Raw genomic sequence first — 17624 nt, 5'->3', positions numbered from 1 at the left:
CACACGCAAACAGACACTCTGGAGACTCCCCACAGTGTGCCATGTAACAGAAGCCATCTCTAATGATCAACGACCTGTCATCTACGGGTGGTAGGCTCGCTCAACTTCCCTGTGTCACTACCCACAATGCCTCATGCTCTCTCCCCCAGCCTTTCTCTTTCCGGGGCTAAAAGTCATTTATCGGACACATAAAATAAATTAAACATTGAACAAATGTAGGGAAGAATGGAAGGATGGGGTGTAAGAAAACTGTCAGATCTGTTATACTAGGCTTCCGGTCTGTCCAGACCATAAACTTGTTTATCCGTCCTCGAAGAATTCAATTTGCCAGGTTTCTGATTTAAAAAGCTGCTGGGATCTGAAGTGGTGGCAGCATGGCTGCGTTGTTCTCAGTAATGTAATAACTGCATGGAAGGGCAATCTGGCAGTTCTACCCCCAAAACATATAGCATCGCTGTGTCATCACGCACATTTCTCATTGGGATGGTTGCAGTTGTAATAATGTATATACCTTAACGCTCCGTCAACCGTTTTCACAGCAGATCGTTTCAGTTGGGTAGAATGATTGTGCCATCTTCCGTCAAGGTTGACAGGAACCAGGATGAGAGGAAAGATGGGGTATATAAAAACATCTGCTTGGTATTTGAATGAAAGGCCTTCCTCGCTCTGCTCCCTCCTTTGATTGTAGAGTAACGTCTATAGACATGGATGTCACACTGGGTTGCGAAATATGCATTTTTAGAAAGGTCACTTGCATGAATTACCACAGATCATCATTCATGCTGCACAAGTCTCTCAATGAGAGTTCAAACAGAGAGGACGAGAAGGAGACGACAAGGAGAGTCACTGCCAGACATTTATTGCGTTGACTTGCGCAAAGTCAACCCATATGTGAAGGATGTTCTTTTGGGCATTCATCTATTCTGGACTTCTGTGGGTGTTTTCTTCCTGTACTCCTAATGGTGTTGTTGGGGGGATTAATCTCTTGATTCACGCCTCAGTTTCGGTTGCATACAGTATCTTATGACTAAAAGCAAATTGGTACTGATTTAAATGGCATGTTGTATATATTATATAATATATTATGGCATACAGTACATTACAATACATTATAGAAAAAAATGGCTGAAGCAAGTTAGCAAGTCAGAGTACAGAATAGACCATGTAAACCCATACAGTTGGTGCCGCAGTCTGACAATCCCATGATGCAAATTCACTTCCTTATGCAGGTAAAGTCACCACATTAAACCAGTGAACTACACCTTTCTCATTTGTTTCAGGTGGCTGGAACATTATAAGAACATTCTAGAATGAATTCATGCCCTAACAATATTGGACAAGGTTATCAAATAGCTACAATTCCGTCTAATGTTCTCCTTTCACCTTATTTTCCATAACTTGATTAATATTTGACCCCACAGTGAACAACCACAGAACCTGCAGTTCACACAGTATTACTGTTGTCACTGACAGCCTCAGCTCCAGATTCATGCCTACTCTGCTGTAATTATGTGCAGAGCAACAAAGAATGAGGAAGGTTGGTAGAATTTTAATGTCGTCTTTAATATTTCAACCCCACTTAATACATAATTTCACCTGGCAACTTTTTAACATTACACTGTCAAGGGTTTTGAAAAAGCATCAAATATTTAAATTAGGAAAAGTGCACAATAAATATTGCAGGTACCATGCAAATCAGTTCTGAGAATGAGCGGCACAACAATCCACATTTTTTCTTCATGTTAAAAGTAGAATGTCAAAACCATGTTAAGACCTGACAAATTGCTAAATGTTATGATGCACATATGCATACTGTACAAAGATTATAACATGGTGAAAGACAAGTCAAACTCTATGTTGTGTGTCAAAAAATTCAAATATTAACATATAATGTGAAGCCAAGACACACAAACACAAGTCTTTGATGCACACAGACACACTGTAAGAATGGAGAGGGAGAAGGGACTTGACGTGTCATTGGGGCCTAACAGTACCTGGGCTGTTATATGGAGAACTAAAGAAAAAGAGACAGACAGAGAAAGGGAGGGAGAGAGAGGGAGGGAGAGAGAGGGAGGGAGAGAGAGAGAGGGAGAGGGAGGGAGGGAGAGGGAGAGGGAGAGAGAGAAAGAGAGAGAGAGAAAGAGAGGGAGGGAGGGAGGGAGGGAGGGAGGGAGGGAGGGAGGGAGGGAGGGAGGGAGGGAGGGAGGGAGGGAGGGAGGGAGGGAGGGAGGGAGGGAGGGAGGGAGGGAGGGAGGGAGGGAGGGGGAGCCTGTCGTAGAGACGTGGAGGGAGACGGTGTGTGTTGGGCGTCATGGCAGTGATGGATCTGGATCCCTCGCTCCAAATCTCCCAGCGTCACAGCCTCGGCAGCTTCATGTATTTATAGCACCTCTGAGACTCCTAGGCTCCTCTAACACCCCCAGAAGCCCTGTCCTACCCAACACACCCATCTACATCCTACCAGTCATCCTCTGTGGAACGGTGTGTCCCTCTCTCCCTCTTTCAACCTTTCTCCTTCCGTCTTGCTATGTTTACATTGTTCTCTCGGTGTCCTTGTTTTGCGTGTGTGTGTGGTGGTGGTGGTGGTGGGGGGGCAAGGGGCGGGGGGTGTATTTGTATGTGAATGTTTATCGTCTTGCCATTTCAGGCATGACGTTGTGTTTACCCTGATGTGGCGCACTCTCCTCTCCTCTAACCGCCCTTAAACTACTCACACCAAAACACAGCCGCTGAAGTAATGCATAACAGACTACAAACAAGCCGATACTAATGCTGGCTCTCATTACTCAAGTCCTCTGTCGCTCATTCATCATTGTGAAATGACCTCAAGTTATTCTCCATCAATCTGTGATGCTGACTTGGCCAGGGGCACAAATACGGATGCTGAACAGCCTGTCAGGTTCCTATTTTTAACAATTCCAGCGTTATCGTTCCACTAGTGCTCTGTTGCCAAACACTGCTTAAGAAGAAATCCAGAGCTCCCATTGGTATTTTTAGTTGCTTCTCTGCTGCACCATTGGTTGCTTCAAATGTGGTTGTGCCTTGGCAGAGGAGTCAGGGGGATATGTGACTAATGTTCTTATGATGGCTGTGAGTCATGCGAATGAGATATAAAAAGCATTTAGAACACTTTGTCAAATAAAACAAAGATATTTTATTTCATTCTCGTATCGTAAAGATGACTGAGAACTCTCTATCTCAGACACACGGGTTTCACAAGATGAAACATTGATCAACTGTAATTTCCTGTAAATCTTGAACATGGCCCACTTCAGTCTGGCCCTGTCATATAGGCGGATAAGAGAATGAGAGAGATGAGATGAGTTGGATTCACAATACTCATTCATTACCGTTGTTAACCCCAAATCTATTTATAATTATGATAATATCTTACCTGTCACGTTTGATGGATAGCTCATTTGGAACCATGGCCTGATCATTTATCAGTAAACTTTCAGGAAGCTCAGTACTTGCCAGATGTGTGATTAGATATGTTTAATTATTGGGATCGTTTCCACCCACCCCCACCCCCCCCTCCCCCATCCCTTCCATTCCAATACAGAATATGCCTAATAAACTCAATTTCTCACAGCTTTATTTATCAAACTAAATGATCTACTCAGTTAGGAAGAATTGCAATAGAAAAAGGGATATTCATAGATGATTGTTCATTGAGCAAGTCATCTATGCACACTCTTTTGGGCCTGTCATCACTTGCTTGTGTAACTAGAATGTGACTGATGACTGGGAGGAGGAGTTCTTTACAGTAAGATGGGCAGGAGAGGAGCAGAGGACACAATGCTGATATCTGATATCTTCCAGATGAACACAACAACATGGAAAAGTCCGGAGCTGTGGTCAACTCCAGTACCTCAGAGCCTCAATTCGGATCATGATCAAAATATAAGGTAAATCCCCTGAAGAAATACATACTGTATCTGGAATTGTTTAGCTTAGAGTATTTTTACTGAGCTGTCCACCCAGCATGTGTGCACCTAAAAATCTTTAGCTACTGTGCAGGAGTTTTGAAACATCTGAGCTCTGATTGGTCTTAAGGTTCGGCACTCCGTTTGACTACTTTGAGTCTATGTTTTGCATGGAAAAACGATAATTCTACATGTGCGGTGCATTTCAATGCAATCCCTGGCATAAAACATATTCAATGGTGAGAACACGGCATACCTAATGGAACACCTTGAATTGAATAAAGCTGTGTTACAGATGAAGACAAAACGTTAACTACTTTTAGAGCTTCCTAACACCAATGATCTGATCATTTAGATTCCCTAACTTTCTCCTTGATTTTCCACATTGTGTGGCCATATGGCATGCTTTGTACTTCCAGCAGGCAGTCTATCCAAGAACCTGATGAAGTCGTGAAAGAGTTAACAAAATGGCAGACTTTTAAATGTTGAAAACCTTTCTAAATGAAAAAGTTAAAAGTAAACATCACGGTGAGAACCTGATTGTTGAGCAGTGTAGGATGATTGCCAAGTAGTTAAAATGATCAAAATGGATTGACTAGTGAATGATGGCACCATTCTAAACCTTTTATTACAGCCAGAAGATCCTGTCTGGAACATTGTGTGGCTTGTGAAAGGTACTGGAGACAAATATGGCAAACCTTAATGAGCTTTGTTAACAATAATAGTAAGCTAATGGTCTTATGGTGTGCTTGATAACAGAACCCCTTCAACAACAATTCCACCCTTGCATTAGAAGAACACCTCATGAATCAGTAATTGATTCCCACATTGTACTTGAGTAAGACAGCACCACAAAAGAGATGTTCCAAGAGCCATGCTTACATATATAGGCAGTTCATGTTTCCCACAGTAAACAACAGCTCATACGTAGCACACCAGTCCAGTCATCTATACTGGCTGTGTTATATGTCTTCTTCTAGGTCATGCATCTCTCCCTGGAGAGGTATAAGGTTGGTGCAGCTCTATTCGAGGTCAGATCCAGTCATTAGGTAATGCCCGGGCTGAGAAGGCCAGCGTTGTACAATCTTTTTTTAGGGAGGAGGCTGATGGTACAGTCGCACAGCCAGGTCACACTCCGTCATTAGGCCCTCATTTCCCTTCTTTACCACCGCAGGAAGATCGATTGTCTAATTATCCTAAGATTAATGTCGGTGGCCTTATGTTTAGCATAATACATTGGTGTACTATTATCAGCAAAACACATACACATTTTTCTTTCCGGTGGAACGCTACAATTCATTTAATGTGTTACCTGGTCGCTGGTTCATCTACGTTTCATCTGCTATTTTAGGTTTGGATGCACAGTTGCCTTCTGATAATCAATAACAATGTTTTTCAGTGTCAAATATTGATGTCTAACATTTTGGTACCTGGTGTTAGTATCGCTCAGGTCAGGGCAATATTTCTTTTCCTGAGGTATTTCTTAGGTATTGGATATTGAGACACAAATGAGTCAGAATGTAAGTATGAGATGTAAGACTTGCTTGAAGTGTGTCCCCTGTCACTCAGATCCCACTCACTATTCACTGTTTTCTTCTCAGTTCTCCCTGAAAAACAATATGAGATGGATCCAAAGTTCAAAGTTGCAATGGATGATTTATTACATAAAACACTCTTTGTAATGGTCCATGGGGTTTCTGACAGCATATGGTCCATCAAATTTGGCAACTTGTAAAGCATTGAGCAAAGTCACCCATGCTTTTAAATGTAATCTGACTCTCACTCCAGTGCACACAACCCTCACTGTCTCTCACACAGACACACACCCTTTCACTAAACAAAATAGTCCTATTCTTGTTTTCAGGTGCTATGTTGCTATGGAGTAGTTATATTTAACAAGATAAGCACACACAGACTAGTAGCAGCATACATGTACTGTTTCTGCGTATTGAACCACCTATCCCACTGCATTATTGATATTCATAATCTAACTACCAGGGAAACTTTAGAGTTGCCCTCACTGTAGTAAGACTTATTTTTCCTATCATATATACAGCAACATGTGGGACACCCCCAAGCTAATCCAATCACTGACTCAACCTTCAAGTTGTACTGTGACTCCATCACATGGACATTGAAGCTCATTGACTGGACCAGTGTCTGTTTGGTCGAGCAGTTGTCATTTATTTTCAAGCCTGTAAGAACACCATCTCACACTCTCGGAGCTCATAGCATCGTATTAGCATTGTTCTCAATATTTCTGCCGTCATACTTTGACTGACATGTCTATTAGTTTTTTGTTCTGTATGTATAGAAGCACTGCCTGGTTCGTTATTGTCTTCTTACTCAAAAGTAAAATGACCTGACATGTCATGTCAGTGTCGACATGTCAGGTGCTGGTGCATGATGAAGAGTGTATGACGTCAGGAGATAAAGAATAATGATGTATTGTTTGAGATCATGGATGCTGATGCACTTCCGTTGGTTAGAAATGTTTTAAACATAAGATACTCCAAGGGATGAAGGTGGTTTATATTTTTTTCCGTCAATATGCCAGTTATTTCGCTAAAGCTGCACTTTTAGACTTGAGTATGGCAAGATGTCAAGGTGATAAATTGATATAATTTTTCTTTGTGTTATCCCCTCTTTGCTTTGGGCAACAAATCAACTGTTTTAACCTCTCTGTGTGTTGCTCAGTAATGATATAGTCTGAATAATGTGTTATAGGTAAATATATTGTTTATGTATGAACACTTTATAAATCAACTGCTTAAATGTGTCATGCTGAGTTGATGCAAACCCTGCAAATATACCATGAGACTCTACAAAGGTACTGGTACTCTTCAAATAAATTATTAATTACATCTAAACGTAACACATCTTCTCCATTATTATTAAACTGAATACATTATTTCTAATCTCTAACTAAGCGCTCTGATAATAATCGGAGGAGATATATGAACTGTGATGATTCTCGTTGAAGGTAATTACCAAATGTCATTTAGCTCAAGGGTTCACATTTAGACATCTTATCAGTTGAAAATCTATTGGGAAATTTTATTTTACATATTTATAGATTGGGCCTTCATCCATGCATAGAAATGATTGAAGGGAAGAAAATAGCACATCCCAATTACAGAACACTGATGATTGGTTTGGGAAAGGCACTCTGTATTCAAAAGAAGTGTACGATCTGGAATGTTGAAGTGCAATTTGATGAAAAAGATGTAAATATTTTTCTTATATATTGATTATGGGTTTGATTTTGACTTCATTTGTTAGGATTATTACCTAACTAAATACTGTGAGGAAATGATAATTGGTGTGTACTCTTGACAGCAAATTCATACTGGACAACCCACAATTACCTCAAACACAAACACACACAAAATATCACTAAAGATCCAAATATTAGAGGTAGCATAATGCTAAACGCCTGTGTTGCATTGTAAATGCTAATTGCCATGTCTGGGGGTGTGAGTCTGCCTTTGCTGAAGACATTTGTGTGATTAAGGACTTGGTCCTTCGCCAGGTTCACTAACCCTTCCTGTTTATGCTAATGTTTTCACTGCTCTAGCTGGTTGAGATGTTCTGTGGCTGCTTCCCGTCTTGCCAAAGCTTACGTATTGAGGTGGTTTGGAACAAAAGGTAAGTGATGAGGCAGCTGCATGCATTACTATGTCTTGGTAGGGATTTTTAATTTATAGACATTCAAATCCCCAAGCAATAAACTCAAAGGTCTAGCTTCGCCCAAACAAATATTATACAGGTCTATCAATGTTGTGTTGGTTGGCCAACAAGCCCCTTTGATTATGCACTGAAGAGTGCGGTTCTGCTGTAAACATAAACCATTTTCACTGTAGACTTGACCACGTAAACAGGAAGCTGGAAAGCGCTAATTATTTCCCAAAGGCCTCTGGACTTTCCATTCCATTCATTGAAATGAACCGTGTACCCCCAACCTCTTAACAAATATCTCAGGCTAGCCGTCTTGATTACACACAGATAGCTAACTCCCTTGTAGGCCAGACATGGTCTGCCTGCTCCGTTTCCCAGACAAATAAGCCCTGCCTGTGTTTGTGATTCCTGGCTAGGCCTGTAAGCGCTTGCTGGCTGCACTAGCTCGGTACGGTCGGAGAGCCTCCGGAGGACTGTGTCTGGGGACGGGCCCTCCTCTCCCCAGAACTCGCTGGGAGTGGGAGATTGGATTATGATACATCGGTTGAGCAGTCAGAGATGAGCCCGGCAGCTCCAGATGCCATCCTGACACGCGGCAGTCAGCCAGTAGAACCTCTCCGAGACCCGCTGTGTGTCAGGGACCCCGGCTTGATTTAATAAAAGGGGAAAACACACATAGGCTGCGAGCTAATACACGGAGACGTGCACGCGTTGTAACACACCCACGTGAATCTACAGACGCGTCGGAACACAAGTGTGTGCACACACATGCACACGCCTCCGCGGGCCGACGCAGGAAGATACACAGGTAAAACGCCAATAAAAATCAACCCTGATGGGACAGTACTCTTTGCACTAGTAAGAGTGTATCTCCCTGCCATGATTCCATTTGCTGGGAAATAAAGGGTCCAGGGAGCAGACAGGTAAGGGCTCGTCAAGGGGTTTGGGAGTGGGGAGTGGGCTGTCTAGGCATGAGAAACGAACAGACGGCATTGTTGACCGATTGCGACTTTGATCTAATTTCTTCCATCCAAAGCCTGGATATAAACAGGACTTGACAGGATCCAGCCTGTTGAATATGCATGCTGGATGAAGACTGTCTTAAAGTAGCAAAATCCAACATGTGACATGACATTTCGGAGACTACACCGAAGGGGACAAGGCTTTCTTATTAGTTGGCACCGTACGTCAGTCAGCTGTGAATCATGTCTACTTAGGAAAATACACTGTTGTGTCACAAGGGGACCAACTTTGCTATGTTTCTTGTGAAATCCATTCAGAATGCAGTAGCTAGTTTCTATGAATGTTGTTGCTCTGTTTTCGGCTTTCAATAGTCACAGTTTGCGGTGACTATTGGCCGAACTCTAGGTGGTGAACACTAGTGCAGATCAGTGGCGATTTTAGGTTTAGGGGTGCTGAAGCATCATCTCAGCACCCCTAAAAATAATAATAATTAAAAAATATATATATTGTTTATTATCATTTGATGCTGGTAGTTCATGAAGGGACATCCTTAGTTTTTTCATTTATTCAATATTTTGCATTATAATGTATTAATTGTTATCCAGTGAAATTAGGGATTTATATTAGCAAGGGGGTTTAGCACTTTTGCAAGGCAATGTATTCATGTCACATTCTCATTGGGGGCTGAGCACCCCTAAAGGTCTGATCCTAGAATCGCCCCTGGTGCAGATCCTGTTAATGGTGGACACATATGTATCTGCACGTCCCTGGGTCCTGAGCAATACACCATGAAAATGTCAACAAGGTTAAAAAATTCTCACTAGATCCAGGGCTCCATTGTGGCACTGCAAGTTCTTTCGGTCCTGAGCAAGATACTTATCAACTTGCAACTTCATACAGTGCCCTCTTTTCCCACAGACACTGAAACAGACACACACAGATTTCGTAGAATTCTAGTTAGATACTGCCCAAATCTCCAAGCTCAACAGGATGGAGAAACAGCACTCGATGGATAGTTCCGGAACAGCTATTAATTGCAAGATTTATACACCTGTCTATATATTGCAACATGTAGGGAAGACAAACCTTTTTCCCAAAGTCTAATGCATGTGGATGGCATAAATATTGTTCTCTATTGCAAAAACAGCAAGGGTAATCATTTTTTCTCTCTTCTACTCAAGCCAATAAACACAGGTTGATTTGCAGTTTCATATGCTAACCATAATTGATAGCCTCGCAATCGTTCTGTAGCTCAGAATCACAAAACTGCTTGTTGCACATTTCAAAATGAATTCCCACTATAACATGTGACTGCATCAGTATCTGTTTGAACACGATGAGTTTAATATGTTCCTTGCTAATTTTCGTACGGTTGATTGAATTGATAAGATTACTGGGCGTTTTTGGATTACAAAAACGTTGTAATTCAGGCCACATTAAATATAGGTGCAGTATTGTTTAATGTGTCATATCTATATAGTGTTACCTGTGTGTTGCTCAGTGTTAGAGCATTAGACTTCAGGTAAAGAGGTCATTTTGGATATTTAGATGATGATTATGAATCAGACACCGAAATTGTCTAACGTTGCCATTAGTCCATAAAGACATGCCTCTTCCATCTGTACTAGTTTGGCTTTCAAATTCCAGACAGAAAGCCATTCACATCATGAAAATATCTTACATGCACTCAACACATAACTCAAGGAAGCTCACGTGTGAACTGTATGTGCATGAAAAACCCCTGGAGTGTTGGTGTGTGCTGGTTATGGAAGCTGTCAGCTTCTATCTTACTAGCAGGTTCCTCTGTTCAGCCATGTTGACATCATATTACCATGGCCTGTTGCAAGCCAAATAATTCATGCAGGGCACATTCGCCAAGATACAAGCTGCATTGGCTTGCATTGTAAGTCTAGCATAAAAACAGATTTGAGGGTTGGTTTGTACATATCTTTCCAGGGGACTGTATGGTCAATTAAGTCTCATACATGGGAACTCCGTATGAAGGCGAATATGTGCTACCATTTTGAATCAAGGCAGTATTGCAGATGGGGGAAACTTGAATGAGGATTTGATTATCCAAATGAGCTGCTTGTTTGCTTTCGTTTGAATCAATCTACGGAGCAGTTCAATTTGCCAGAGCAGTAAAGCTGTTTCACGAGCAAGGTTCTCTCTCCCACAGTTTCCTGTCTCGCCATTTCCTCTCTTTCTCTTCTTCCACACAGTAAAAAAGAAAAATGTGTTTTTGATGGATTACTCCACTGCCATTGTTGTCTGGTTTGAGGAATACAAATTTTCATCAATGTGTGCTTTTCATTCCTAGGTTCTAGGTTGCTAGGTTATAGAGTGTGTGGTGCAGCATGGCGCGTTGCGTGTTCAGCCCAATTAAACATAACTGGTAAAGATGGTGCAAAAATGTATTCCTGGATTTCCAGTGTGAACTCATTAACCAGGAGTAGTTTGAAAATAAGAAATGTCACTGTGATCCAGAGTGCTAATCCAAAACCACTAATTCAGTTTAAAATTAATCTGCTTGTCAACTAACTGTTTTAAGAATTGATAATAGCGATCATTTCTACATGGAGACCAATGAGGTGCATTTAACATCTGTTGTATACATTTTTCATGAGCGTAACATTTTTTAAATGAAGGTCAACTGTCAATGTGCAGAATTGAGCAAGAAAAGATTCCAATCGCACTCCATAAGTAGGCCACTTGATCATTTTGTATTGGGTCCATTTGTTACCTTTTCAGTTTTGTAGCCCATTTTCCTTGTCTGACTGAAACAACCAAAGGTGGTTTAACGTAATCTTCCATGACAAGAAACCCAATCTGTGTGCCATTACACGATATTCAGCAAGGCCCTTTTTTCTCCAACGTTCTGTCGATTCAAAACTTTTCTGTTGTTTCAACCCAAAGTCCATCCAAATGATTGCTTCTGATTTAAAATAAATCTTATCTTGATCTTATCTTTTACATGTAGCTGATTCATTTTAGCACCACAATACTTCATGACTGTCAACCCAAGGCTGATTCTCTGTCTTTTTCCCTTCACTTCTGTCTCACATGCGTCTTTGTAGTTCAAGGCCTGGTCAGATCCATTAGAGAACCATTCTAATGAATACCTGCATGTGTGAAAGAAAGTGCTGCATCCTGTCCTCGAGGCTGAACACTACACACAGGGCCGGATTAAGACATTTTGAGGTCTGGGGCTAATTACCAGGATGAGGCCCCTATATCGCCCCAACGCACATTATGACACGCCCACAAACCCACGCCAGGTGCACTGACACATCAGTGCTTTAAAGTCCACAGAACCACTCTATAAATATGATCAGTTTAAACATGTGACTCACCATCATCACATCAGTGATATTAAAAGGTCAGTTTTCTGCTCTTTCTCAATGCAAACTCATCAATGAGCTCTTCAAAGTAGAGATCAAGTTGAAAGAAAAGAAAGAAGTTGGTGCAGTATGTCATGCTTTATTGAGTAGGGATACACCAAATCCAGGATTCGGTCGAATATTGGGCTTTTGGACGGGATTCGGTTTTGGCCGAAACTTATTTTTTTTTCCCACCTAACCCAAACCCTACGCTTGCACTACGCCGGTTACGCTGATCGAAATAATGACGCCGCCGTTGAATTCGGGAGTGTGTTTACGTAGCTAGGTGGTCCGTTCAAGGTAGGCTGAGAGAAAGTGAAAATGGAACTCAAAAGCAAAAGAAGTGTTGTGTGCAGTGGCAATTTCTTTAAGACTGCAATGGAAGCCCAGCTTCCCCTAAAATATCAAAAAACTGATTTACATTTGGTGATAACCCGAACCTAATAGCCTACCTAGTCAAGGCTTTGATGTGAGGAGAAATCGGAACTTCACATTAATGCGAGAGCGCATTGCGCGCGAGCCGAAATTTTTACATTAATTTCAGTGCAAAATTGTTTTTTTTAGCTTTATGTAGCCTAGCCTAATATGAACATGACGTTGGAGTCATATTCTTATAATAGCTATAGCTATATTTTCCGGAATTTACAACCAAATGTTTACCTGAAAGATTCAGGGCTTTTGAGAAAACATATTGTTCCCACCCTTGCAGGAACCTAGATTTATGAAGTGATAGATCTTTCTTTTTTTACCCGGCTTTTTCTGTTCCTCCTGGCATCTTTTTCCCTTCCATTGTATTCTTCTCTGGACGCTCAGCGTCTCTGGGAGTGAATGGAGTAGTGGGCTGGCCTGGACGCTGGGTTTCTGCTTGATGATTGGAGGGTGTGTCGAAAGACTGCATCTCCTTTTGATTGACAACGATTTTGTACTATAAAAAGTTGCCAAAGCTATTCGAGTTTAGTCCCATCGCGGATTTTGCCCACACTCTCTGCTTTCCTTGACCGGAAATGTTCGCACATTAATTTTGTTTTCACTCTGAATTTGTCTAATGTTAGGCGCGGTGCCGTTGACTCACTCGACATCGGGCAACCTGAGGCCCCCCTGGTGACGAGGCCCGGGGCTGCAGTCCCGAAAGCCCATTGTCTTAATCCGGCCCTGACTACACACTCGCTTTTTCAGACTGGTGGAGACCTGTAAACAGCCGCTCCCAACTGTCTATTTAACAACTTCCTTTCTGTCTGCAGTACAACCTTTTTACCTATGCATTTCATGGAATGACTTGCAAGAAAAGAAGAAGGCACAGATGTGTGAATGTCAGTACCTTTTGTTCAGGTGGTACCAGGGGAAAGTTCCACAGAAGGTTGAAAAAGCTCCATCGGTGATGCAGGCATTTTTGGTGAATTTAGAGGTGACAATGCACCGTCAATAAGCCAGTGAGAAATTGTGAGTCTTGCTTCCTCAATATAAAATAATAAATCTATCAACTCGGAAGGATGAAAAAGGAAAAGAAAAAAGAACAAAATCTGATCTACTGAGCTGAAAACCATGTTTATTCTGTTGTGGTTTGTGCATTTTCACTAAAGTTCTTCAAGCTTTCTGTCTGTTTATTAATGTACGGGGTCCAGGGGGAGGCCATTAGGCCTGACTAAAGCAAAGCATCGTGCTGAAAATCCTCACTCAAGCTGCCCTCATTAGACTGAAATCTGGCTTTTGCTTATCATCATAACGGATTCATTTATTTCCAAGGCCAAAATGTTTATTATAGATATTATAATTGGATTAATGGAGTTAAGTCCCTCTCGTCTAATCATTTCATCGAAGTGCTTATTTTTCCTGTAATGCCTTGTGCCACATACATCTTTAGAAAAACGTCTGGGTATTGCAACATGTGTGAAATACAAATGTCTGTTGTTGACAATGCTTTCTTAACTGAGCACAATATATTCATCTCCAGAGGTTCCGTTTTATTATAGACAACTAAAGATACCACCTGCTTTACAACTTTTTTTATGCCAAATATAACAGAGAACACAGATAATTTACTGAAGTTAACTTACTGCCTGCAATTAGTTTGGTTATAAGTCAATAAGTGCTAACAACCCAACTACGTGTGGGTTGTTAACTGGGAGATTTTGTCGTGAGAACACGTGTGTTTACACAAGTTCTTTTTTTGAAAAAGAGTAGGCAGTTCACACTTTCCTATGTTTCTATTCTTTATATAGACAGTGGGCATGAGCAATGGAGAGGCAAAGAGAAATCACAGCAAAGAAAGTAGCTGCCGATGTTAGCATTCTGTGCTCGAGCTAAACTGCACCAAACCTCCAATTTAGCTTCTCGTTTCAACAGGCAATGATTATTGAAGTAAAACCATCTGCCAACTGGTGATGTATGAGTTACTATGCTTGCCAAGGACAACGAGCGAGATATTGTAGACCATTTATCATGAAACCACGTTAGTGCTTATAAGGATTTAACAATTTTTACATTAAAGAATCAAGGGTTTGTGATTTGTTAGGGGTCAAACATTAAATCGACACGGCCCACAATGAAGAACCTTGGGATTTCATTGGACAAACTTTCTGGCTAACACAGATGCACATTAGTTCTGTTACTCACTAATTCTTGCTTGGCGGGGAGTGAACGAGAGGGTGTGGTGGGGTTGGGTGGGGGGGACGACGACAGAGACAGAGAGGTAGTGAGTAACGATGCACATAAGCACTGTTGAGTCAACATACTGACAGGGTAGGAGAGAGAGAGGGTGGGCGGGGAGAAAGAAAGATGGAGGCAGAGACGGAAACATGCTGATGCACATTAGCACCCTCTGAGTGAGTGTCATGAGGGGAAGGTAAGCGAGGAGGGAGAGAGATGCACATATCTGGTGTCCACAGACCTCTCTGCCAGTGAGAAAGAGAGTGCAGGGAGAAGATCGAGTGTGAGGAAGGTGCAAAGTCACGAGTCACAGTGAGCGACACAGTGATGAATCCCCTTCTTCTCTTAACAAGCTGGCAATGACAAAGCAGGGAGAGGGTGATAAAGGAGAAAACTGATTCCAAGAGAGAGACCGCGTGAGGGGGAAGACGAGGTGTCTGCTCATGTGGCAGTTGGAGAGCCGAGAGCTGTGATTGGGAGCATCTGTGGGGCAGGCCTTTTGACATGATGACTCCATCACTAGCAGAAGGCCCATTAAGTTGAAGGCAAGTCATGACACCTGTCTGTGTCCGTGGGTTGTGTTCGCACTTGCGCTTGTATGTGATTGTGCACGCAGTTGCGTGAAAAGCCATGACACCACACAAGCATGTGTTTGTGTGTGTATTCAGTTTGGACGTGTGTAATACCGGCTCTGTCTGTAACCGTCATGCATATATGTTCTTCTTCTCCATAGCTCTGTGAGACCTACACGTGTTCAGTGCTGTGTGAATGAACATGACAACACTCAAATATTCATGGGTAGTTGCATACACAGACCACACATGACGGTATAACACATCATTATTATGTATACTGAAATACATTTTTGTCTCTTTGTGAAGTCAGAGCACTTACGGAACAGGATCAAGTGGAGCTCCACCTCACACTCAGCACTGTACTTAGCATGGTCTTGTAAAATGCTTAGATTATAGACCTTTCAAATACAGTTTTACATCTTAAAATATGATATGAGGCCATCAAACAGACGTGTTTCAGTCACAATTCGGAAATGCTTGGCTTACGTACTATACCTTCCAAAAATACAAACATAGTTAAAACACATTTAAATAAGAAGTCTGCTACTAGTCTATTATCTTGAGTTAAATGGCTCTGACAACACAATGTTAGAGTATTTGGATTGCAGGACTGCCTTTTCTGGTACCCTCAATGGGATACGACCAGACATTTGAACACAACAAGTGCCAATACTGTAAGAAGCTATCTTCACCTCGCTCTCAAAGGGGAACCTCCTTGCAAGGCTATGCTTGCGTGTGAGTCAACTCAGATGTATTAGCGCTGTTCTCGAACACCCCCAGAGATGCAAAACAAAAGTAAACTTTGTCAGTGTACTTTCCTCTCCCCTGCTCCCTTTTGCTATACTGTACTCTTCACTTCACTTCGCAAGTTAGCATCCTTGCTTTGTGTATTTAGTAACGTAGTATTATAGTGCAGCACTATTTTCTTCCATAACTGAACCCTAGGCTGCCCTCAATAAGGGTTCAAGTGTTTCTCCTCACCACCAGGGATTTCTCTCCTGCCCCTATATAACACACACCAGCAACATCCTCCCTCATAGCCACTGGCTGCATAGTGCATCAGCACATTACATGGGGCTAGTTGCTGTGTTAGCATGCCTGGGAATGTGTGAATGTGTGTATTGATGGGGGGTCTGGGGGTGGGGAGAGAGGGGGAGAGAGGTGGATGTGTGCGGGGGAGGTTTTAGAACAACTCCAGGAAGTGAATTTAAATTTGCCTCAGAGGCACAGGTCAGCAAGACAACCCAACTCCCCCCCCTTCCCCAGCCTTCCCCAGCCTTCCCCCCAGCCTCCCTAGTAGAACAGAAGCTGCTGTCTCACTCTCCTTATCGCTCTTTGTATTCCTTGCCTCCTCGCTTCTGTACGCTCCCATTATCACACACATTATACCCACCACGCTCCTGGCTCAAACACAGCTGCTGAGGTACACCAGTGCTTCTGTGCTACAGAATGTGCCCATGGGGCGATGCCGATTAACAATAAACAAAAACTCAGGGGACATTGTACATCGGTAGCATTATAAATGGTGCTCAAAGTTTGGGTATTTGCTGAAATCATTGATGTCATTTAGCTTGGTGAATACTGATTCAATGTATCCATTCATGAGGCTGTGAGCGTGTTGATTTACAGAATTCAATTTTGTTGGAAAACTGATTAGCGGTGACTGTGGAAACTATGGCATCTAAGGCACAAGGTCCCTACAATTGTAATTGACAGTAGTTTAGCTGTTGAATCCGGATCATCTGGACTCGAATAAGAACCTCATAAATGAAGAAATGCCGGTGAAAAATACGACAGTGATTATAAATATGTAACAGGGGAGTACGCGTCATAAATCACTAGCTGCAAGAGATCTGATTTTAATTTCATATTATTCCTGGCAAGCATTTTACAGAGAACTGTGCCTTATTAACTTTGTGGGGAGAAAAATCCATTCAGATTACAGATGAATGTGGGTAGCTGGTTTGATGAGTATGTATGGCTGGTTTTGCTTCATTAACAGTACTTTCCGGGGCTGCATCGTGGATGATTTCCACGCAGTGTGTTAGAAGCAGCTGCTTGTGCATTGATTTAAACTGAGCAGGTTGAATACAGTTTATGGCATCCACAATCCAAAGTAAACTTTACTGTACCAACGTCGAAAAAATTTAAATGCTTACATAGGTTTAGTTTTGAAGGGTCAGAATGCAGTGTTTGTTACTGTCTCCCTTGATTGGATCTACAGCTACAGATACTATCACACACACAGACACACTGCCACTGATTGCACAGAGGGACAGATTCCAAAACGATGGCATTTGAGTAAATTGGACACTTGAGCCATAGATGGGGGTCTCAGCCGCCAGAAATGACACATTAGCTGACTAGAGGAAGACTCTGGAATTCTGTTAAATAAACCAATTAGGAAGTTGGAAACCCAAGCCAACAGGAAGGCTCTCTAGCATCCAGCAGTGGGC

General features: G+C 42.0%; 1 long non-coding RNA gene across 2 annotated transcripts in view; it reads left to right on the top strand.

Moving 5' to 3' along the window:
* The window catches only part of LOC146302188 (uncharacterized), a 164113-nt gene that overhangs the window by 76167 nt on the left and 70322 nt on the right, over positions 1 to 17624 (top strand). The window contains exons 2-3 of one of the 2 annotated variants that reach the window (XR_014755880.1): positions 3823 to 3908; positions 4561 to 6722. This is a non-coding gene — a long non-coding RNA (uncharacterized LOC146302188). Of the gene's footprint in view, positions 1 to 3822; positions 3909 to 4560; positions 6723 to 17624 lie in introns of those variants that run through there. The other variant, XR_014755886.1, reaches the window with a different exon arrangement.

Source organism: Hypomesus nipponensis, chromosome 1, assembly GCF_054491055.1.
Source record: "Hypomesus nipponensis isolate SF chromosome 1, ASM5449105v1, whole genome shotgun sequence".
Classification (NCBI taxonomy): Eukaryota; Metazoa; Chordata; class Actinopteri; order Osmeriformes; family Osmeridae; genus Hypomesus; species Hypomesus nipponensis.
Note: the sequence above shows the minus strand (reverse complement) of the source record. Positions and strands in the feature narration are given on the sequence as shown.